General features: G+C 40.5%; 1 pseudogene; it reads left to right on the top strand.

Annotated features, from left to right (window-relative positions):
- The first annotated feature begins 12429 nt into the window (after positions 1-12429).
- LOC105867002 (large ribosomal subunit protein eL36-like) overlaps positions 12430-24716 on the top strand; it is a 42598-nt pseudogene continuing 30311 nt past the window's right edge.

Below are 24716 nucleotides of genomic sequence, written 5' to 3'. Positions count from 1 at the left end.
CCAACGTTCTGAGTGTCGCTGCCAACAAGAGGAAACGCAGTGCAGAGATCAAAAGGGAAATCATCCAGCAGCCTGATACTAGGGACTGCACTTCTAAAATTCTTTGTAACTTCAGCTATCAGGACTGGCAGCTTCTGCAGATGTTAGTGTAGGGTGCAATGACATGCAAACCTCAGCTCCATTCTATCGGTGGGGTCAAAGTTTTGATCCAGTGGACCCAGATGTTTCCATGCCAGGTATCTCTTGGCACGTAGAACAACAAACCCTCACTCTCCTGATTGCTGGCAGGAGGCAATTCCAGTTGCATATACTACTCATAAGCCTCAGTAGTGGGTTAAAGATGGCTGCAAATCCTCTGACACTCCTCCCAAAGGAGAAAGGTGGGCTCCATTTCCCCTTCCCTTGATTCTGGGCTGGTGCCGTGGAGCATAGTGGGAGGGAAGCTATGATTGATCATTCTGAGACTCGCCTTTGAGAGTACAGGCAGCTTCTTCCTTGTTCTTATGGAGCCCTGAGTAGCCACATGAGAAGGCAGGCTGCCCTGCTAGACAGACCACATAGCAAGGCCCTGAAGTGACATGGAGAGAAAGAGGTGCCAGACAAGCCAGCCTTCCAGCTAGAGCCATTCTCATTAAGGTGCCACGAAGGTGAGAAAAGCCACTGTGACCCTCCAGACCGACAGCTCCACTGAATAATCTCGAGAACACCAGGTGTGACAGAAGACTCACCTGACTAAAAGCTGCCAAATTCCTGATCCTCAAAATAGTGAAATATAGTAAAATAGCTATTGTTTCAAGCAACTAAATTTCGGAGTAGTTTATTACACAGCAATAGATAACCCTGACGAAAACATCTGCACTTGGAACTTCCTTTGTATGGCTCCTAAGGATTTGAATTGACTCGGTCCCTGGATACTTCCTTAGACTGAGATTTGGGTGTCTTGGATTTTGTGGCCCGCCCAACATCTCGGGGCTCAAGGAGTGTTTGTAGGTGGAATATGCAAAGGAATGTTCCCAGGCCTAGTCTAGAAATTGATTAGTCTCCTTCAACCCTCTTTCGTCCTGACCATTGTTTTTAAATTTGGAAAAATATGATTGTAGACAGGAGAAAGGAAAGAATGGAGTACAGAAAAGGTAGAAAGTGAAAAGAAAAAGGAGACATTTCAGATTGGTTGGCATCTACTCAGAAATGAAGGAATGAAATCAAAACCTCCAAATGAAGAAATGGCCCAGTGCTTATCCACCCTTTGGAAACCACAGCACCAACCCCACCTTAGAGGATGAATCAAGACAGACAGCTAATGGCCAACAGAGCCCTTTATCCCCAGCTTCTATTTGACATCAGTTTTATTCATTCATTCAACTCACAAGCATTTATTGAATAAGTGTTATCTGTGGGAGAAACTAAAAAATATGATACAATTGAAATGTCTACTTCACCCATTTGAGGCTCAAAATAAAATGATATCTCTTTTCATAATCAAATCAATAAAATTCTGTACCCTCACTCCAAGGGCAGGAAATCCATTCTCCTGTCCTGGAGTTTCCTGCCTGTGATATATTCAAGAAGCCCACAGGGGCTTACCCAGATCACTTCAAAGAAAATACATTCTGTCTGCCAGAAGAAACCATTCTTCACCACCATTGTTACAGTGTGGTTTTGCTATGGAGCTGCGGAAAACAGGGAGTCCCTCAGACTCTTTAGCCAAAATAAACGCTATGACGATGGCCAAGGCACACGGCAGAAAGGGTTGAGGTTATTGTGCTTACCTTGCCACCAAAGCCAGCAGCCCAGTGCTGGTCTTGTGCATTGCAAGAATCACCACTGAATCTGAAGCTCACTGCCAGTTTAGCAGTCACTTCTGAGAGTGCAGGGAGAATGGGAACAGTCCTCCCTCCCAAGGCCTGGTCAACTTTGGGTGCTTCAGACCTCAGTGTTAGAGATCTTTAGGGAAACAGCTACATATTCCCAAATCTTCCTTCCCCTGCCTAGGAATGCCAATGGAAACTGGGCAGTAGAGCTTCCACAGTAGCCACAGATAAATCCGAAACCAAACCTCTTCCATGAGCAATCAGATGAGATTCCCAGAGAAGAAAGGAAGTCTCTCCCTCCCAGGCCGAAGCCTGCTTCATTTCCTGCCCCAGGATTAACCATTTGTCATCTCCCATGGCCTCAACACAGAGAGAAAATTCATCTAACAATACATTGCCACTGTCCATGGCCACTTCCATAGCCTTGTGCCCTTGGAGAGGACATGCACATACAACAGATGAGAATAATACACTGTAACAACAGATGAGAATAATACACTGGAGCATAGAACTTGAGAGCTAGAAGAGACTCCAAAGACCACATAGTTCACCCGCCTCATTGCACTGACAAGGAAGCAGGGGCCCAGGGCCTCACCCAGGCTGTGCAAAGCCCGGTACAGCATTTGGCTGTTGAGTCCAAGCTCTCAACCCAAGCTCCTCCTCCAGATTTTCATGTAACTGCCTCTCTTGGCCTCTAAACTAAACAGAAAGATATTTAAATAATTTGGGGGCTTTACTTTTTTTTTCCTTTGCCTAAGAAAAACAGAAACATTCCTAGTTAAGCCAAGGCAGGGTCTGACGGAGCTTGGCAGCTGGAAGTGTCTTTCTAAATCTGGAAACACCACATCTCTTTTGAAAGTGGGAGCAACAATTTGTGCCTCTTCAACGTGAAGAAACGTACTCCTTTGTGCAAAAGAAAAAATAAATAAATAACTGCAATAAAATTGCTGAAGACAAATATATTGGGCAAGGCAGTGAGCAAAGCGAGAGATAGTGAGTTTGTCAGAACAGTTAGTTTATTCATGTGCCAAAAAAGGAGAAAAAAAATAAAGGCAAATTACTTTCCCTTTACAAACATGCACTGTGAATTTTCTCAGGAAATGACTATACAGAAACTCATGAGTTATAAGAGTTGAATGCCCAATTATTTGATCCAGAAGACAGGCTGAAATAAGGCTAAAGAAAAAGAAAACTTCATTCACCCTATAGCAAAATCTTCCCCACGTTGCTGTCTAGGATCATTGATGGGCTGGGTCAGATACTTAAGATCACTGGCTTTGGGGAGATCTCAGTTTAAAACATGCACTCCGTTTATTCACATTTACAAGTAACGTGAAAATGATGTAACATGTGAAGAAACATCAATAGGTCTTCATTCATTCACTTTCATTTATTTAGTACCTACGGCATATCAATATGATAATAGTTTCCGGGCATATAAGAAAAAATAAGATATGGGCACTACCCCCCATATAGACTAATAAACAAATTGTACACTTGTATGTGCATTGTCTTGTATTTGTTTTCTCTTTTCTTTTACTCCCTTTCCTGTGGCATAGCTCAAGAAACAGCTGCACATCTATGATTAATTGAAATGGGATAGGACTGACTATTAAGGTGGAAAATTCTAGAACTGGGAAGCAGTCTCCAGGCAAAGCAGGAGTGGGGCAATCAGGGGTGGGCCAGCTTGACACTGGCACCACAGGGCATAAGGTGTAGCACGTAGGGGTGGATTCCTGCCAGCATGGTGGGGGAGACGATGGCATTGCTCCTGACAAGGAAAAACCAGAGGCTTCTCCTGCACTTATGAGGCAACACCCAAGGCAGGCAGTGCTGCGGCACAGAGAAGACACGGACAGCACCTGGTTACCAGAGCTGGCCCGGGCAGCAAGTGGACCAGCAGCCAGGATGAGCCTGAGACCCCCTGGAGCTGCTTCAGTTCTGCCTCCAGTCCAGGACCGGGGGGGGCCGTGGGGAGAGGTGTGTGTGGAGAGAGCCATGGCCTTGGGGGAGGGCTGCCTTTGAGCCTGACATTCCCAACTTGACTATGATGAGCCCCTAGAGGGCAAGGACTGTCCCACCTCTCTGACCTCCAATCAGAGAATACATACTGAGTGCTTAGTAAGAGCAAATTCAGTTGAGTTGAATTAAAGGGTCACTAATTATCCAGAACCCCATTGTAGCAGATAGTTTCACAGGTTTTCTTTTTGGTTTTTTTTTTTTTTTTTTTTTTTGAGACAGAGTCTCGCTCTGTCATCCTGGCTAGAGTGCAGTGGCATCAGCCTAGTTCACAGCAACCTCAAACTCCTGGACTTAAGCAATCCTCCTGCCTCAGCCTCCCAAGTAGCTGGGACTACAGGCATGAGCCACCATGCCCGGCTAATTTTTTCTATATTTTTTAGTTGACCAATTAATTCTTTCTATTTATAGTAGAGATGGGGTCTCGCTCTTGCTCAGGCTGGTTTCAAACTCCTGACCTCAAGCAATCCTTCTGCTTCCGCCTCCCACAGTGCTAGGATTACAGGCGTGAGCCACCGTGCCCGGCCAGTTTCACAGGTTTAATGTACTACAAGGGCATAGATGGTCCCTAGGAAAGGAACAGTTTCATATAATAAAAGCATGCTTGTGCAGATGACAGTGATTGACAGAAATAGCCTCAAAGGCCCTGCAAAGGACACAACCCATTACACACACACGGAGATTCAGCAGCCCTGCTGCCCTGGCTCTGATGCCACCACATGGGGCTGAGGAGGTGCCAGTCTTCAAATGTTCCTTTTACTCTTCTCATGGGGTGAGGGAGAGGATGATTACTCTCTTAGCTCTCCGTTCTGTCCTGGAGACTCTAGCTTGGAACCTGCCTGCCCACCAGGTACAAGTAACTGATAACAACCCCAGCATATTCCTGACTCTATACTGGGAAGACGAAGGGGAGGTCAGTATCCCAGAATGAGTTACCCAGGTGCACTGTTCCAGAAGGCCATTTCTGCTTCTATCACAGATGTTGATCAGATGGGTGGAGTTTGCTTATATTCCCATAGTAGCTGTTACTCTCTCTGATGTCAAGAGGTATATCAGTTGGGTTCCTGGTTGCAAGCAACAGAAATGGACTCAGATTATTTTAAGCTGGAAATGAATTTATCTGTATCCTATCAGGTACTACCACCCACCCCTTTGAGTATCCAATATCCACATATACCATACACCCATGTTCCTATACTTGAATACATAAACTTCTCACTAAATATAACATAGCTCTTCTTCATAATAACCAAATATGTTCTCACATTCTCTCTGAAGTGAGATAATCCAGACTTTCATCAGACACTGCATGTGGGACTTCTGAGTGATTTCCATTTCTTCTTTAGTTCAATACAATCCCATATTGATATTCTACAATATATGGACTAAATTTTGAAGTTAAACATCATGAATACACCTATATAGAACAGTGGAAAGAAGAGAGAAGAAAGAACTGGGAATCTGTTTTATATGCAACAACTAAAGCAGTAAGGATAAAGGCTACAGTGTTTTATAGTGGTTTTTTTCCAAACCAGAATCCAATAAAAACTCATTAATTATATTTGATCATTAGTAGACCATTGCATTTTCAAGGCATTAATCTCTTGCTTTTTGGCATGCGTATGTATCTAGAGTACCTGCTACTTCTAAGTCCATAGCAGATTTTATTTTCCAAAGATACCCACAGCTTATACTTATCCCATCCCACATGCTCTTCTTACAATGTGATTGTCACTCTTCCCACTAAGGGGTAGAATCTAGATTTTCTCCCCTTTAATCTGGAAAGGGGCTTATAACTAACCCAACTAATAAAATACAGCAAAGTGATGCCATGTGACTTCCAAGACTAAGACATTAAAAGGATGTAGTTTCTCTCTCTGTGTGTATCTCTCTACATGCCCTGGGAACCCAGCTAACCAACGGAGAGCAACACTTGTCAGACATATGAGTGAAGAAGCCTTCAGATTATTCCAATCCCTAGACTTGTCGTCTTCCAGCTGAGGCTCCATTGGTCAGGGAACTTCCCACTTTTCCTTGTCTGAATTTTTGACCCACAAAAATCATGAGAAATAAATAATTATTTCTTAAGCCACTAAATTTTGGGGTAATTTGATATGTAAGAATAGTTAACTAACACACAGTCTCATAAGCATGATTTCATCAATAGAGCCAACCAAAATAATGTCCTGGGGAACGAGACGGCCAAGGTCCAGTGTAGCAAATATGGCACAGTGACAGAAGTTGATGTATAGCTGAGATGGACAGCAATGTTGTACCATTGTCCTTGCCAAGTGAAAGCACCTTGTCTCAGGTGTTTATATTTGCTGGGCTGAGGAAAAAATAAAAGCATTCATCAGGTTATTAGCTGTGTGCCAGGTGTCGGTGGTTGATTGTTCCCATAAGAACACTGCATTTGGAACAAAAGTTGTGGCTGGAAATACTAGCCGATTGAGTTTATGCAGTCTACTTTCATACTGTAGGACGCAGCTATCTTCTTCACTGGCTAAAATGGAAAATGAAATAGGAATGTTGTAGGAATTACCACACCTATATCTTTCAAATCTTTGAGGATGGCACTGATTTCTGAAATTTCCCTCAGAAATTTATTCATCTATCTATTCAATAAATATTTATTGACCTCCTATTATGTGCCAGTCAATTTCTAGACACTGGGGATAGAGCAGTAAACAGGGCAGACAAAATATCTGCTCTCAAGGAGATTACTTCCTAGGGAGGGAAATAGACCATATATAAACAAATACTCATAAAATCAGTTGGCAGGTGATACAAAGTACCATAAGGTAATATTGCTTTTCTGTAACTATTTTGGTAATGAGAAGCTCCAAGAGCTTACACTTGGCCCATGCTCTATGAGTCAAAGAGTCAATGTGGGGATTTTTCCAGTTGCTGAGGTAGTCTGATCTATCTATACTCTTAGGTAAGGGGAAATAAACACAAGATGAGAGTTTGGGTTTCCACAGGACCTACCACAAGGGTGTTAATACCTCTTCCTTCTAAGTCTCAATACCAATGTGGTTCAGGTCTCTAAAAGATTACTGTAAGTCTACAGTCAATGTTGAAGTGCCCCTGAATGTTTTCAGTGTTTCCCAATAAGTGGCTTCAGATCTCTTGGGGAAGACGGAGGAGGAAAATGCACAGCATGTTCTTGTGATGTTGGTGTAAACTCCTTACTTGGGCACAATGGACCACTCCTTCAGCGAAGGAGTTATGCATTGTAAATTCACCCAGATCTAGAAGTTGGGTGAGGTGTTATGACTCACTTTGGGGGTAGTGTAAATCAGCTCTTATTCACCAGACCTATATTTTTAAAAACTTGCAAATCAAATGGAGCTTTAGTAGGCTGTCCATCTCTTTCAATCCTAGGAATCTTAGGAACAATGAATCAATATCAAAGATCTCTTTAGATCAGATCATTCTGATTATCCTCAGGCAGGGGCCAATTTGGGAGCCTCATTCACTGGCATTTAAGGCCAGGACTGGGCCTCTGCCCCCACTGCATCTTGCCATCCTCATCCTTTGTTGATTTAGCCTCAATCATTTTGTTAGCTATTACTCATTATCCTAACTTATATATTCTACTAATTACTTACCACTAATTAACTTAACCAAGGACAGAAGCCAGAATGTACTAAAGTTCTTGCAAAGAGCTCCAATAATAGTGTCAGGAAAAAGCCTTTCTCCAATTTCTCATCAAATGAACACCTCTCAGCAACGAACATCACATACTCTTAATCACTTCACCAATCCACCTTTTTTTCCCCATACCACCTTTAGGTCAAGATACCAATACAACTTTTAAGGCAGAGATTTGCTTTGGACTTATGTCAAGATCTTAGAAATAGGGCCGGGCGCGGTGGCTCACACCTGTAATCCTAGCTTTCTGGGAGGCCAAGGCGGGCGGAATAATTGAGGTCAGGAATTCAAAACCAGCCTGAGGCAAGAGGGAGACCCCGTCTCTAATAAAAATAGAAAGAAATTAATTGGCCAACATTTTATATATATTTTCTAATATATATAGAAAAAATTGGCCAGGCATGGTGGCGCATGCCTGTAGTCCCAGCTACTCGGGAGGCTGAGGCAGGAGGATTGCTTGAGCCCAAGAGTTTGAGGTTGCTGTGAGCTAGGCTGATACCATGGCACTCACTCTAGCCTGGGCAACAAAGTGAGACTCTGTCTAAATAGCTATCCTGAACATTTTGTAACAATCTATTCTGACTAGAAAGAGTTGAAGGGCCTTTGTAAATTCTTACAAACTCCATTCTCATTTTATTATTTGAGTGAATGTGCCTGGAACAAACTCCCCTAGCTTAAAAAAAAAAATCTCTAGCAGATCCATCAAAGTAACTCATCTCTTTCCTGCAGTGGGTGTCCATTTTTCAAAAGGATACTCATCATTCCTGCCCCATCTTTAGAACGTGTTCACTACTGGTCTTTGCTGAGGAAATGTCTTATTCAGCATTTACTGCTTCTTTCCATTTCAGTGGTGGGGAGATGCACTTGCTGTATGAAAGGAGGGATCGATAATTTCTGGCACTTAATGTATAGTACACTTGAGACGGGCTCGAGATTTAAAGGAATGAGCCAACTTGGGGTTAATAACTGTGGAGTCGAAAGTGGTTTCATCAGATGCATTTGAATTTCTAATTCCACCCCCTTCTTTTCCTCTCTGCTTCTCCGGTTTCAAATGGCAAGGCTGAGAGACTCCCCAGTGCGCTCCATCCTCTTGGACCTGTGAGGCGTCACTCGTCTCCCATCACAGTGCTGTCCATTTGGACAAGGGCACAGAGCTCGGGGAGTAGCTTTCATATGGGCCTGGGCCTTTCTCCAGTGTTTCCAAACACTTCTGCTTCCTTTGTGGCTTACTTTCTATTTTGCACTTTTTCTTAGCTCTTGCTGAAGGTTGCTCCTGACCTCAACTTCATTGCCCCCTGCCAGGATGATTCGCTGAGAGCTGCTCTGAGAAGCCGCATGGTAGAGTGGGAAGAGGACTGCTGGAGCTATACCCGGGTTCAAATCCTGCCTCTGCAGTTACTGGCTATGCGCCTTTGTCCGCGTCATTCGCCTCTGTGAACACCAGTTTCCTCTTCTGGGAGGGAAGTGAATCAATCCTGCTTCAGAGGGTTATTATCAAAATTAGAGAAAATATATGTAAAGTACCTACTCAGATGCTTGACACATCTGATGACAGGTACTATATTAGTAAATAGACTATATTATTGGTAATAATTAGGTCTCTTTTAATTATTCTCTCTACTCTTTATAATAAAAATAGTAAAATGCCATCTATATAGGCATACTTCTAAACTTTCTCCATGCATTAATTTATTTAATCCTCTCATCAACTCTGTAATGTAGGAATTATTACTATTCCAGTATTACAGATGAAGAAACTCAGGCACAGCTAGCCAACTTACCCAAGGTCACATACTAGGAAGTGATAAAACCAGGATTTGAAAACAGTCTGGTTCAAAGCTGGCACCATTTAAAGGCCATACATGACTGCTGACACTAATGGTATATTTGGAGGATCTACAAGATATTTTTCCAACTTCTCCATGTTGTACTTTATATTTGTTGGGGAGAGAGGTGTTTAAATGTTCTAGAAATACCAACAGTCCCTTCTTTCAGGAGTAAGATGAATTTATTCTCAGCCATGCAGCTCATCCCCTCCTTGTCCCTGCTTTCAGCTATAGGTAATGGAAGATTCCCTCCAACTAGTCTCTAAGGGAGACCTATTGGCTCACTTAACTACAAGTCCAAAAGCAAGACAAGCTCTAAGGTTGGTTGCTGTAGCAACTCAATGAGGTCCTAAAAGACTCAGATTTTTTTTCTATTTCTCTTGTTTGTTGTCGTCCTGAAGCTTCTTGGTCCTGTAACAACTGGAACTGCACGATTCGGCCTTCCCACCTAGTGGGAAAGGAAAAGAGGTTCCCAGTGCTCTCCTAGACGAGAGAAGAAAGTGTTCCTGGAACACTGCACCCCACACGCAACTTCTTGTCATATCTCAGTGGCCCAGTTAGGGTCACATGCCCATTCCCAAACTGGTCACTATCAAGAAGATGGAATTACCCTTAAGCCAATCAAACCCATCCCTAGAGCTTGAGGGTGTGGTCATCTTCCCAAGGCACATGAATTTTGGGCAGCAAGTAGCAGAGAAAGCTGGACAAAACTGTGGCTCTCTTAAGAAGGAGAAAGGGAGGGATGGTGATGTGTAGACAGCCAGCAATACCTAGCACACTCCTATGGCTACATTCTGTGTTTTTCGTGTATTTTTCTATTTTTCTTGTCTCTGATCTTATCTTCTCTGTATCAGTGATATGACTAATAGCAACTTCTCAGGAGTGAGCTTACATGAGGTAATGTACATGGAAAGATTTTTAATACTATGCATGTGTGAGTTGTAGTTATTGCCACCATGTTGCTGTTGTAGTTGGGATTTGATCTTCAGAATACTTTGTGCTGTTAGTAGCAGGGCCTGAAGAGCAGAGGCTGTGTGTCTTTGGTGCCTGCCAGCCCACCATCCCCACCTCTGGGAACCTACTTTCTCCCACCCCAGGCACTGAGGCACTCCATGCTGCATTCGGCTGCCCAAAGCAACCTCTTCCTGGTATTCTGCTCAGGCTCATTCCAACAGCCAGTGCCCTGGACTCCCAGATTACTTCCCCTTGCTACCACCCCACCATTAAATCTCATTTCCTAACACTGTTTCTCTGAGCTGGACTCCAGTTTTACTTTCCTCTCACAGGTTGTGTGACTTGGGGCAAGTCACTTCACCTCTCTGGACTCTACTTCCCTCTTCAGTGAAATGAGGTGCTTGGACTAATTAATCTCTAAGGCACCTTCAAATTTTAACCTTTTATGCTTCTGTGAATTTCAGGCAGCAAAACAAAGAGAAGTGAAGAATTTCAGGCAAATGAAGGAAGGGATTTGGAAACCAAGGGATTTTAAGCAATTAAGTGGTCAGTTGGCAAGGCTACCATGATTTGGGGTTCCAGAGACAGACGCACAGACACCCACAAACACACACACTCAGTATGTATTGGCAATCGGTATGCAAGTGATTGCACTGCAACACTGCAACTGGAACAAGGGCATCTAATATAATAAAACAGAGATATCCCCAACTATAGGGCAGACCTGAAGGATGGAGGTTTGGGCAGTAAGGCAGTGAGACCAGAACCTTAAGCACATGCAAATTTTGCAGAGCTGAGAATCCCACTGGGAGTGAGAATTAACACTGCTATGAGAATTACCTTAATAGGCCTATATGAGCCAAAATTCAAGGGGATCTATGAAGAGATAATTCTGACCTTTCAATCACAGGACACATCTAGTACTGAATCTGATCTTGTTTTGCATTTTCCCTTCCTACTTTTAGCTGGGCCTCAAAAGCAGAAAGGCCAAGATCCAACAAGAAAATCTGTTTCTGTTGTATTCTCCTGGCTGCCTAGGAGGACTCTCTTGGCAGGCTTTCTGGTGATTTGTCCAAGCCTGGGGCCTCTCTTTCCTGGAATTTCCATCACCTTGTTTAGGGGAGAAGAAACTCTAAGCATTATTATGAAGTGCCTGAGAGGTAGTTGTTCTCTTTCTTAACCTGGAGTCCTTCAGTCCTTTCTTTCTCTCTTTGTCTCCCCTAAAAAACCAGACAACCTGCATGCTGTAGAATACAGAATAATAATTATTATTATAATGACAATAATAATAACAGCTTCTATTTATTGCCTGCTTGTTATTGTCAGAAGCGCATGAGCACTTTATATATTATCTTAATTATTAAGTAGGAATGGCAAATATTAACATGGTATAAAAACATTAAGTGGGGTAAAAATGGATGTTTCATGTTGATAAAATACACAATCCACCAAGGAATTATACAAGTCATCAACTTTTATGCATCTAACCATATAGTTTCAAAATGTTTAAAGAAAAAAATTTCTAGCATTTTACAAGGAGAAGTTGACAGAACAACTGTTATATTAGAAGTTAACACATTTCTCTCTAAAATAGATCAAATAGACCAAATCAATTCAGTATATTAAGAATTTATATAGCCTAGTAACAAGTTATATAAAACTTCCCACTGAACAGATATTACACATTGTTCTGAAACATATATGGAAACAGTTATAACAGTTAACTGTGTATTAAACCATAAAAAATAAAAAGAATGTTCATAAACTCCAAAAAGCAGCATTCATACAAACATATTTATTAAACAAAATGCAATAAAACTTAGACATTTACAACAAAGAATAGCAAAAAAATCTATCTACTTGAAAATTTTAAATACCTTTATAAATGATTATTGTATGTATTAGCTGAGTTTGATTAGAGATGTTGATCCTTAAGAAATATATATTTGTTATAGAGATTTTATGTTGTGCAGTTGTGGTTGCTGATTAAGCAGTCTCTAAAAGGCTGTTGTCATTGCATCTGATGCTGGAGTCTGAAGTCCTCAAGGCAGGCAGGCAGATGTAAAGTGGGGAGAGCAAGAACAAGCTGGAACCCACGAGCAAAACCTGGAGCCAATATGACAGGCTAAACCCCGTGTCTGTTCTTATTGCCTCTGACCTTGGTCATGCAGACGCCAGAGTCTTTTGTCAAAGAGCTAAACACATACACCCTTCGGGCCCAAGTGTCAGAGAAGCTGAAGGAGGCTCCAGGGAAAGATGGAATAGCTCCAGCCCTGGCCATCACCCCATATCCACAAGGAGAGCCAACAGACAATGTATGTGAGCTACAAAATGGCTATTGCTTCATTTACACTCTCCAAATTGCCCAAAGAATCTGTCTTGTAGTCCAGCCTAACTAGAAACATACAGGAAAGGGAATTCTGGGAAATGTAGTTCAGCCTAGCCTAGGCGACACATTATAAAAGCACTGCAGACTGTCCCTTGTCAACTTTGTGCTCATACAGATCTCCAAACTTAATTTTCAAACATAATACAACCATCCCCATACAGCCAAAAACATGCTCACTCAAGGGTCAGAGGATTTTTCTTTCTTTTTTTTTTAATTTTCACTATTGTTTAATGATAGCATTAATACAAACCATTATCCACCTTCAAATCTCAATTCTCATCAAGTTTAGTCGTGATTTAGCTGATCTACCAGAGGGGACTTTTTCTTAAAGAGCCAGTAAATATTTTTAATAAATAGTAAATAGTAAATATTTATAGTAATAGTAAAAATAGTAAATATTTTCAGTTTTTCAGGCCATATGGTTTCTATTGCAACTATTCATGAATGCAATCATAGATGATACATAACTGAATGGACATGGCTGTGTTCCAGGAAAACTTTATTTACAAAAACAGACAACCAGCCCATCAACCATAGTTTGCTGAGCCCTGTGTTAATCTATTTACCAAAGAGAATAAACAGTCTCTTGTGTGATTTAGATGATCTTTATTCTTCTCCTAGATGATTCACATGTCATCCTTTGATATTCTGTAACCTAAGTATTGTAATATAAAGTTAACTTAGTACATCTTATATTAGATAAGGCGGTGAGAAAGAAGGAAGAAAACAAAAATATTTGGTTTATATATACATACATAATATACATATCAAAATAAGGAAAAATACTCATAACTATTATAGTCCTCGTTTCTGTAGCTGGTCATGGGGCATAGCTGGTATATATAAATAACTACCTTCTTCTACTACCCAGTCATATTTCTTCACTAAGGCCCTTAACAAGTCACAGTTCCTTGTCTATTTCCAAATATTTATTCCTGAGGGTCTGGGCCATTAACAGTTCCACTTGAATCAGAGGTTGTTGTAGTTTTCCATTGACTTAATAATCACAAAATATGGGTATACAAAGAGTTGCCCTAGAGGGTCCCCTGCATTCTAGACATAGCCGCTGAATGTTAGCAGCTTAATTTCCCCCTGATAGTCAACATTAGTCACCACAGCTAGTATGGTAACTCTCTTCTTTGCCCATTGATTCAGTGATATTTGGAGCCCAAAGTGGCTAAGTGACTGTTAAGAAACTTTTGCTTCAGTAGACTCATCGTTGGCTAGGCGTGATGGCTCACATCTGTAATCCTAGCACTCTGGGATGCCGAGGTGGGAGGATCGCTTGAGGTCAGGAGATCGGACCAACCTGAGCAAGAGTGAGACCCCGTCTCTACTAAAAATAGAAACAATTAGCTGGGTGTGGTGGCACATGCCTGTAGCCCCAGCTACTTGGGAGGTTGAGACAGGAGGATCACTTGAGCCCAGGAGTTTGAAGTTGCTGTGAGCTAGGCTGATGCCACAACACTCTAGCCTGGGCGACAGAGCAAGACTCTGTCTCAAAAAAAAAAAAAAAAAAAAAAAAAAGAAGAAGAAGAAGAAAAGAAAAAAACCACACAGTTACTCTTGCAAAACTGTGTAACAGAGGATAAAATTGAATTGATTGGAGTTTTTAACAACTTAGTTGTAACTTCTGAAGTGTTACCAAATCCACCAAAAAAATATAGAATAATTGTTGTGTCCCTAGTAGAAGCATTTCTCCCTCTGAAACTAAGATTTCTAGAGCAGTAGAACCTAAAGTTGTGGGATAAGAAACAAAAAATTTTACTATTGGGTCACTAGGGGTGATAATGAGAACAACTTCCATTTCTACCCCCTTGCTTCCTAACTTCTGAATCCTGCTATGGGAGAAATAGCACTATATAATGGATATTGATTTAGAATATTTACCACAACCTGGAGGACCTTGCCCAGCCCCACAAGGTGTTAACACATAGCTGGTGCCATAACTGAGCCTTCAAAAGGCTATTCTACCATTCTGTCATATCTGTTGTTTCAGAATTATGGATAACATAGGAAGACAGTGAATTCTGTGGGCATGGGCCCACTGCCTCACTTCATTTGCTGTAATGTTAGTTTCTTGGGCAAAAGTGATGCTGTGTAAAATACCATGTTTTTGAATATTCTGACAGTTCACACATAGTAGTTTTGGCAGAAACATTCTAGGCAGAAAAGGCAAATGCATATCCAGTAAATACAAAGTGTTGTCCTTTCCATGGTGGAAGCAGATCAGTGTAATCAACCTGCCACCAGGTAGCTGGCTGATCCTCCCAAGGAATATTAGGGGCTCAGTGTTGGTCTCTGCCCTTGGCAGAGATTATATGCAATAGGCCCTGGTGAGTGAAAGTTCATGTTGCTGAGCCCAGCATAAACTCCTTTTCTGATTCCATGGCCATTTGTTCATGAGCTCATTGGGCAACAACAGGAGTAACTGGAGAAGAGGGCTGACTGATATGCATAGAACAGGTCATCCTCTTCACCTGATTATTAAAATCCTCTTTTGCTGAGTCACCCTTTGGTGAGCATTCGTATGGGTTACAAACATCTTCACATTCTGTGCCTGTTTGGCAAAGCCTATCCAACATCCCTCTTCCCCACAGGAAGTTTTCCAGTTGTATGCCTTCCAAGTCCCCGCCACCCAGCCAAACCATTAGCCACAGCCCATGAACTGATGTAGACCCATATGTCTAGCCATCTATAATTCCAGGCAAAATGAACAGCCACATAGCCTATTCAAAACCGTGCCCATACGAAGGATTTCCATTTGCCACTGTCTTTCAGGGCTGTCCCTGAAAGGAGTTACAGCACTGCAGCTCTCCACTTTCAGGTGATATCTGTATGTCATGAAAAATGATCTATAAACCAGTCTCAAGTGTTTTCTTCCTCAGTCAACTAATCATAGAGAAACTCCCCATGAGGCCATAGGTGAGAGAAAGAAGCAAATGTAGCATGAATAAAGGGCTTGGGCATCTGGGCTATTTCATCATGAAATTGACTGGTGCCTTCAGGACCTGCTTAAGTCCAATCTTAAAGATTCAACTTCCTTTTGATAATGGAGTGCTGCTGTACATGTTCAACATCATGGCTTGGTGAGTTTAACAATACACAGTTCACAATGGACTTTGCTAAAAAACTTCTAAGGGTCTGGGGAGTGTTCACCCACAGCAGGTTTCCAAAGGCTCCCAAGAGCATCCCCATGAATCACTCATCCTTCAAGTGCCATCATATCTTCGGAGTCACGTGACCGAATTGGCAGAATAGCTTGCATGACAACTTGACCTCTTGCAGAGCCTGCTCTTATTCTGAGATCTACTCAAAACAGGCAGCTTTTCAGATCAGTCAGCAAATGAGTCAAAGGAGCATGCTCAAATGAGGAAAGTGTTGCCTCCAAAAGCCAAAGAGGCCCAGTAGGTATTATGCTTCTTTCTTAATAGTGGGATCAGCTTCATGCTGCAACTTGACCTTACCCATAGAAGAGAAATCTCTTCCTGTCTCAGATAAATAGATTCCAAGAACTTGCACCAAAGTAGCAGGTCCTTGAATTTCTGTGGTATTTATCTCCCACTCTCTGGTGCAAAATGTCTTATTGAAGTGTCTAAAGTAGTTGCTACTTTCTGCTCAATGTCCAATAAGTAAAATATCATCAATGTAATGGATTGGTATGATGTTCTATGGAAGGGAAAAGCAATCAAGGTCCTTGCAGACAAGATTATGACATAGAGAGCTGATATACCCCTGAGGCAGGACAGCGAAGATATATTGCTATCTTGTCAGATGAAAGTCAACTTCTTCTGATGGTCTTTGCTAACAAGTATAAAGGTAAAATCAAGTGCCAGATTAATAGCTGCATACGAAGGACATGTTGACTTGCTCTGGCAACAAAACCACATCTAGAAAAGCAACTACAATTGGAGTCACCACCTGACTAAGTTTATGATAGTCCATTGTCATTCTGGTTGAATCACAGCCCCTGCATCTTTCAACTCCCATTTAGTGCTACTAATCTCTGCAATTCCTCTAAGAATGCAGTATTGCTTTTACTTTACTGTTTCTGTAAGCAGAGACAGCTCTAATGGCTTCCACTTGGTCTTTCCTACCAAAATAGCCCTCATTCCATGTGTCAGGGAACCACTGTGGGGGATTCTGCCAGTTGCTGAGTATGTCTGTTCTAATTATGCATTCTTGGAACTGGGAAAATAACTACATTATGAGTTTTAGGACACGATGGGCTCACTGTGAGATGGACCTGAGCCATGTATCAGTTCTCTACTGTTGCATAACAAATTATTCTGAAACTTAGAAGCTAAAAAACCAAACATTTATTATCTCCCAGTTTCTGTGGGTCAAGAGTCTGCGAGTGGCTTAAGCTAGGTGCCTCTGGCCCCAGGATGATTGCAGCCAAGCTGCTGCCCGAGGTTGCAGTTATCTCAAGACTTGACTGTGGATAAAGGCTCCACCTCCAAGCTCACACACCGAGCTGTTGGCAGGCTTCAGTTTCTCTGGGTTGTTTGAGGGCCTCAGTTCCTCACCTCATCACAGTAAGCTTCTCTCAGTGCCAGTGATCCAAGACAAAGAAAGAAAGAGGGAGAGAGAAAGAGAGAGAAAGGGAGGAAGAGAGGAAGGGGGAGAGATATATAGAGAGAAATAGAATGTGCCCAAGACAGAAGCCATAGTCATTATAACCTAATATAGAAGGTGTCATCCCACTATTTCTGCTGTATTCTATTCGTTAGAAGCAAGTCACTAGGTGCAACCCATACTCAAGGAGAAGAGATTGTGTGAGGGTGTGAATTCCAGGAAGTGGGGATCACTGGGGACCACTTTAGAGACTGCCTACTACATTGAGTTATTGAAATAAAAATGAAAATCATGAATGATTTAGAAATATTAAGATCCAAAATAGCAAAATTCATGCAGTCTTCACACAACACATCCCATTTTATAGATTGGAAATCCAAGGTGTGGAACAGTTAAAAATTATTTGCCCGGGCCGGGCGCGGTGGCTCACGCCTGTAATCCTAGCTCTCTGGGAGGCCGAGGTGGGTGGATTGCTCGAGGTCAGGAGTTCGAAACCAGCCTGAGCAAGAGCGAGACCCCGTCTCTACTATAAATACAAAAGAAATTAATTGGCCAACTAATACATATAGAAAAAATTAGCCGGGCATGGTGGCGCATGCCTGTAGTCTCAGCTACTCGGGAGGCTGAGGCAGAAGGATTGCTTGAGCCCAGGAGTTTGAGGTTGCTGTGAGCTAGGCTGATGCCACGGCACTCACTCTAGCCTGGGCAACAATGTGAGACTCCGTCTCAAAAAAAAAAAAAAAAATTATTTGCCCAAAGTCATTTAATTATTATATAGTAACAAAACCAATACTCAAACCTCAGTCTGATTCCAAAGGCTCATTCTGACTCTGACCTCTCCCTCCAAAATGTCCTTTAATTAGGTCATTTATGCCTTCTGGCTTCTGCTCTCTTCCCTCGATGTCTTCCTGTTTTTCTCTCCACTTCTCTTCCATCAAAGAGAAAACTATTCAGGGCTTGGTGTATTTACCTTATTGGAGCAATTATGAGACATCTTCAAATGTGAGCCCATATTTTTTCAGAGAAGAGACAATTTTAAATCACTTCGCATGGCCTATCGCACTAAACTGTTCTTTGCCTCTGATGATTTTACATCTTTCCTTTCCTTTTTGCCATTTGAGCAGGAGCTGGTGACATTGATACCACAATTCAAACACACTTGTTCCTTAGCAACGACAGCTGAGTTGTCTTTGCAGGTACCTCAAGTTTCAGAGCTTCTCAGAACTTCCTCTCTAAAAGGGCCAGAGAGTCCCTTTCAGAACAATAAGTTACAAGCTTAACACATAATTTAATTGCTTTAATCGCATACCTTTATCCCTTCCCACCTCTTCCTTTTCCCTTTCCCTTTTCCCTGGAGGCTGAGTCAGTAAGATCTCAGCAATAACTTCTGTAGTCTGGGAAAATGCAGAGGTTACACCTGACTGCCCGGAGGATGGTTTCAGTTCCCACTGCCCACCTACAAATAAGAAGTGACTTGCAAGTAGAATGATCATTTTCTCTATGTAGCTGAAATAAATCTCAGGCCACAAATTAAGGATTGAAATAAACTAACTTTATTTTTAATAACCAAGCATAATTTATTTTGTGAACCTCATTCCACATAGGTGTAGAAACCTAGCTAGTCAATTTAGGGACCCATCCTTGGTGTTGACTTGAGCTTGAGGTATAGCAGGGCAGGCTTTCAGCTGTCATCTGTCTATACCTGTATCTGTTGTGCTGGTCCTGAGTCCTAGAGCCATTCTCAGCCCTTTGTTCCTGGCCACTAGGCCCCTCCAGGCTAGCTCTACCTTGGGTATTTCTGTGCCTGTCTCAGAGGTATAGGAAAACTCCACTCTTCTTCTATTCTAGGTAGACAGAAAAATTCTACAAGTCGTATAGCCTCCCTGAACGCAGGGTATAATCTCCTCTTCTCCTAAATCTCTATACCTGTCTGGGGAAGGTCTCACTTCCTTCCCACTTCCCAGGAATTGATTCTGGGGATGAGCCATGGAACCCCTGCTCAGGAACCAGTGAAGTTCTACTTCCTTTCAGATGCTCCTCTTACTCCTCCCCCAGTTCTAGAGACTTTATCTAGTCTCAGGTAGAAAGGAAGGAGGAAGAACTGTCTTTGATTAACCAGGTATTATTCTAAATCTTTTTGCTTTATCCTGGACCTAAGCTTTTGAAACTTAAAAGGTAAAATTTTACTCTTTTGTTCCCTAATATTTCTGTAAAACATTTGCTAAGACAACCCATATATCAAGAATGGGGGAAGAGTTGTAGGAGAAATAAAAACAAGTCTGGGAGACACATATTAATTAATATCAAAATATCATTCCATTACAATTAAATATATTTCCCAGCCTTACATAAAATGTTTCTTTTAAAATCATAGTGCTTAATTTTCTTTCACTTCCATCCAAAGCAGAAAACTTTGCAGAGTGCCCTGAGTTAAGTTTCCTTGGAATGAAAACAGTATGAGACACAGTCCCTTTCCTTAAGGGTGGTTATTATAGGTTAAATTGTGTCTCCCAGAAAGTCATGTTGAAGTCCTAACTCCCAGTGCCTCAGAATGTGACCTTATTTGGAAATAGAGTCATTGAAGATTCAATTAGTTACCATGAGGTTATACTGGGGTAGGGTGAGCCCTTAATCCAATATAACTGGTGTCCTTATAAAAAAAGGAGAAAAGACACATACACAGAGACACAGAAGGGGAAGATGGCTATGTGATATCAAAGGAAGAGTTTGGAGTGATGCATCAACAAGCCAAGGAGGCCAGAAAATACCAGAAACTTAAAAAGGCATGGCAGAATTCTTCTCTACAGGTTCCGTATAAAAATGTGGCCTCACTTTTGAGTATGTCTCATAATCAGTACAATAAGATAAATATGCCAGTCTCTAAATAGTCTTTCTCTTTGATGGAAGAGGAAGCACTGCTGTGCTGACACCTTGCTTTTGAACTTCCAGCCTCCGATCTGTGAGACAATAAATTTCTGTTTTTAAGCCACCTAGTTTGTAGTGCTTTGTTATGGCAGCCCTAGGAAACTAATACAGTCATCTAATTAAAGATTCAAAAACTCAGACATAACAACGCAGTTATAGACTAATGTGATCTTAAACTATGTGGCACTGAGAAGAACTGCAAAAGGAGTCCAGATACTCCCAGGTACTGCTTGATTCCTACCCCTAGACTCAAGCCCCTCAAGCCTCCAGGGTGACTGGGTTACTTCATTCACAGCATTGACACAAGGACATTTATATCTCCTTGGCCTTTTGGACCCCATGTTCCCAATCTCCCATGACAAAGCCTTCAACTAATGGTCAGTCTTTCACGAGGAAGTGACTCTTGTTTTGAACACAAATACCACAAACTACTGGGATAAACAGGACAACCCCTCACATCTGGCAAAGTTATTATGCTTGCTGTGACTATTAGCCGCGGGATGGGGCCAACCACATGGCTCCAAGCTTTCCCCAACCAGAGCCTCAACCAGCTGGAGAACCCTGCCTTTTTGGAACACTAAAGAGTGACCTGTTTTAAATCTTTCTTTTGTGCCTGAACTCTTGCTGATTGGATTATAACATTGGATCTTAGATAGCCTACCTAACTTGGTACTATTAAGTCCTCTTCTGCTCCTGGGATCTGTTTGACATGGGCCACTGATTAAGTTGTCTCTCCTGGGGCTTCTGTGCCCACACGATAGGTATGCAATACATTCTCTTCTCCATAGTTACAGGATTGACCATTTGACATTTTCTGTTGTCAGAGAAGGAAGCAAGAAACAGGGAAGGAGATTGGGCTCAAAGAGCAGAGTGGTAAGGGCAGAACTAGAAGCCAAATTATAGATTTGTTTTAAAAAAAAAAGCTAAAGGAAATGAAAGTTGGCTGAGCTTGCTAATCAGAAATCACCCTTGTTTGCTAGCTTTCTTTCATTTCCTACATCCAAATAATTGACAGTTCTTACCCATTTTATGTCCAAAATGCATGTCAAATCTATTCTTTTTTGTTTTGGGTTTTTTGTTTTTTGGCATTTCATTAGCCACAACTTCTTTAGACCAGGCAACCACTTCTGCCCTGGACTACTACTTGAAACCTCCTGATCTCCCTTTTTCCAATCTTACTTTCATATGATTCATTCTCTACAAAAAAGCCACAGTAATCTTACATCGTGAATAAAATAACTTTTCTCCTCTGATTAAAACTCTTTAGCTTTCACTTTCACCCAAAATAAAGTAACAGATATCAGATCTAGCCTCCTTTCATAAGCAACTAGAAAAATAAACAAAAATATTTATGTATATTTAGACAGGTAGTCTGTACTAAGACTTTGTCCAGGACTTTGGTCCCTGAGAGAAGGGAAACAAACAAGGTGAGCCCTGCAATTGCATGAGCTTATTGCCTGGTGGCAGCTTCCAGTTCACTTCACTGGCAGGGATAAACCACACAGATCTCCATGAGTTGCAGACATAGAGATCTTATATAGGGGTAGAGATCTTTAGAGTGGCTAGGATTTGCAGAGCAGAATACTGGACAAGATGTGAACAACAGAGAAAGAGAAAGAGCTCCAAAAGTCTGCAGGGGAATCCCATCGAGTCTCTGGATGATACTGATCTATGCATGCGTAGCAGAATCTGCCCTAGGCAGGGGAAAGAAGCCCCTGAAAGGAGTAGCAGAATAATTCACAGATCTAGGAATAGTTCATGTTCTTACCACTCGGAGTGAAAAGACCTCATAATATATGGGACTTCAGTAGAGTCCTTGAAAGGGTATCACTTTAATAGTAGCATTAAATTAGCCCCAGATTAATGTCAGCTCTGGACCTGCTTTAACAAAGTTTAAAAGCAAACCTCAGAATAAGCCAAACAAGACCAAATAACCGTGCACCAGAACAAAATCCAACATGTGTTAAAGAAATAGAACAAACTCCAGTAACCAAAATGGTAAATTCACAATGTCTGTCATCCAATAAAAAAATCACCAAGTAGGTAGACAGGACTTCTGGCTATGGTAGAATTAAAAAGTAGGTGAATATTCTCTTTGCAAAACAAAAACTGGACAAAATTGTCAAAAACAACTATTTCAGGACTCTGAAAAATGACCAAAGGCAAATAAATTGAGAAATATTTATTGATTTTTTTTTAAGAAATTGCTAGAACTTCTTGCACTCTGGGAGGCCGAGGCAGGCAGATCGTTTGACCTCAGGAGATTGAGACCAGCCTGAGTAAGAGCGAGATGCCATCTCTACTAAAAATAGAAAGAAATTACTTGGCCAACTAAAAATATATAGAAAAAATTAGCCAGGCATGGTGGCGCATGCCTGTAGTCCCAGATACTCGGGAGGCTGAGGCAGGAAGATTGCTTGAGCCCAGGAGTTTGAGGTTGCTGTGAGCTAGGCTGACACCACAGCACTTGCCCAGGCAACAGAGTGAGACTCTGTCTCAAAAAAAAAAAAAAAAGAAAGAAAGAAATACTAAAAAAAGTCCTTCAAGCTAAAACAAAATGATACTAGATAGTAAATTAATTCTACAGGGATAAATGAAGATCACAGCCATGGTAAATATATGGGTATATTAAAAAGATATATATATAAGAAATATATATTTATAAGTATATATTACATAAAATGTAGTTATGAGTAAATATATTTTCTTTCTTCTCTTAAGTTCTTTAAAAACATAAGATTGTATAAAACAATAATTACAACACTATATTATTGGGTTTATAACACATATAATTAAAATATATGACATTAATAGTACAAAGGAAGGAGACAGAAATGGAGTTGTAGTGGAGCATAGTTTCCATATTTTTCTGAAATTGTGTCAGTATTAACCTGAAGCACATTGTGATAATTAAGATGTATACTGTAATCCCTAGGTCAACAAGATATATATATGTACATATATATATATCAAATATATATGTAGACACACACATAAATATATAAAAGACAGGAGATATACAGATATATAGAGATAGAGAGAGATTCTGTTGGTTCTGTTTCTTTGGAAAACCCTGAGTAATACAGATGGTAAAAAATATATCATACATAGAGTAACCATAAAAAACTGGGGTGGCCATATCAATATCAGATAAAACAAACATTCAGACAAAAAACATTACTAGAGAAGAAAGGAAAAATTTCATGAAGATAAAAGATTTAATACATTAGTAAGAAGATATAAAGATTATAAAAGTATATGTTTATCTAATATCAGTGCTCTAAAATACATGAAGCAAAAACTAATAGAATTGAAATGAAAATTAGACAATTCAGCAATTATACTTGGAGACATCATTGCTCCTTGTTTATCATTCTTATGATGAAGATTATGTTTATCTTTATCTCCTTGTTTATCATTCACAATTCTTACTTGTTTATCATTTAGTTTATAAAACTAAATGATAAACAAGTAAGAATATAGAAGACTTGAACAACACCATCTACCAACCTGACCTAACTGACATTTTTAGGACACTACACCTAACAACAGCAAAATACACATTTATTTTTTGAGTGCCCATGGAACATTCTCCAGGATAGATCACATGCTAGGCCAAAAACAAATTTCAATAAATTTAAAATGATTGAAATAATTCAAAGTATGTTCTCTGATCACAACAGAATTAAATTACAAGTCAGAAACAGAAAGAAATTTGAGGAAATCTCAAATAGTTAGAAAATAAACAGCACATTTCTAAATAAATAATAAGTACAAGAAGAAATCACAAGGGGAACTTGGAAAATATACTGAATGAAAATGAAAATGAAACAGAACATATCAAAATTTATGGAATATAGATAAAAGCAGTGCTCAGAGGGAAATTCATGGATTTAATAACTTATCCTAGAGGGCAGGAAAATCTAAAATCAATAATCTAAGCTACCACCTCAAGAAGCAGAATAAACCTAAAGAAAATCATACCAAGGCACATCATAATGAAATTACTGAAAACTAAAACAATTCATGTAACCAAAATGTTTGTACTCCTGTAATATTCTTAAATTAAAAAAAAAGAAATATTAAAGAATAAACTCACTTCACACACCCTCAAAAAAAGAGAAAATTATAAATGAATTTAGAAAAAACACAATACAAAGAGGAATGAAGATAAGAATTACAGCATATTTTTCATCAGAAACTATGTAATCCAGAAGACAATGGAGAAGCATCTTTACTAAAAGAAAACAGAAAACCTACAATTTTTTATCCAGCAAAAATATGTTTCAAAAATAGAGGTTAAATAAAGATATTTTATACAAACAAAGATGAGATGATTTATTTACATCAGACCTTTCTTACAAAAAATGATAAAGGAAGTTTTTCAGGTAGATGGAAAATGGTAAGAGTTGGAAATTTGGATGTACACAAGGGAATGAAAAGTGCCAGAAATGATTACTCACTAATTACAAAGGGAGAAATTGTAACTTTACAGTTGAGAAACGTGGTGGACATCACCTTAACCAAAAGATCAAAGTTATCATCACTAATAAAAAGATA

Source organism: Microcebus murinus, chromosome 3 (assembly GCF_040939455.1).
Source record: "Microcebus murinus isolate Inina chromosome 3, M.murinus_Inina_mat1.0, whole genome shotgun sequence".
In the NCBI taxonomy this organism is placed as follows: Eukaryota; Metazoa; Chordata; class Mammalia; order Primates; family Cheirogaleidae; genus Microcebus; species Microcebus murinus.
This window is presented reverse-complemented; position numbering and strand designations above follow the sequence as displayed.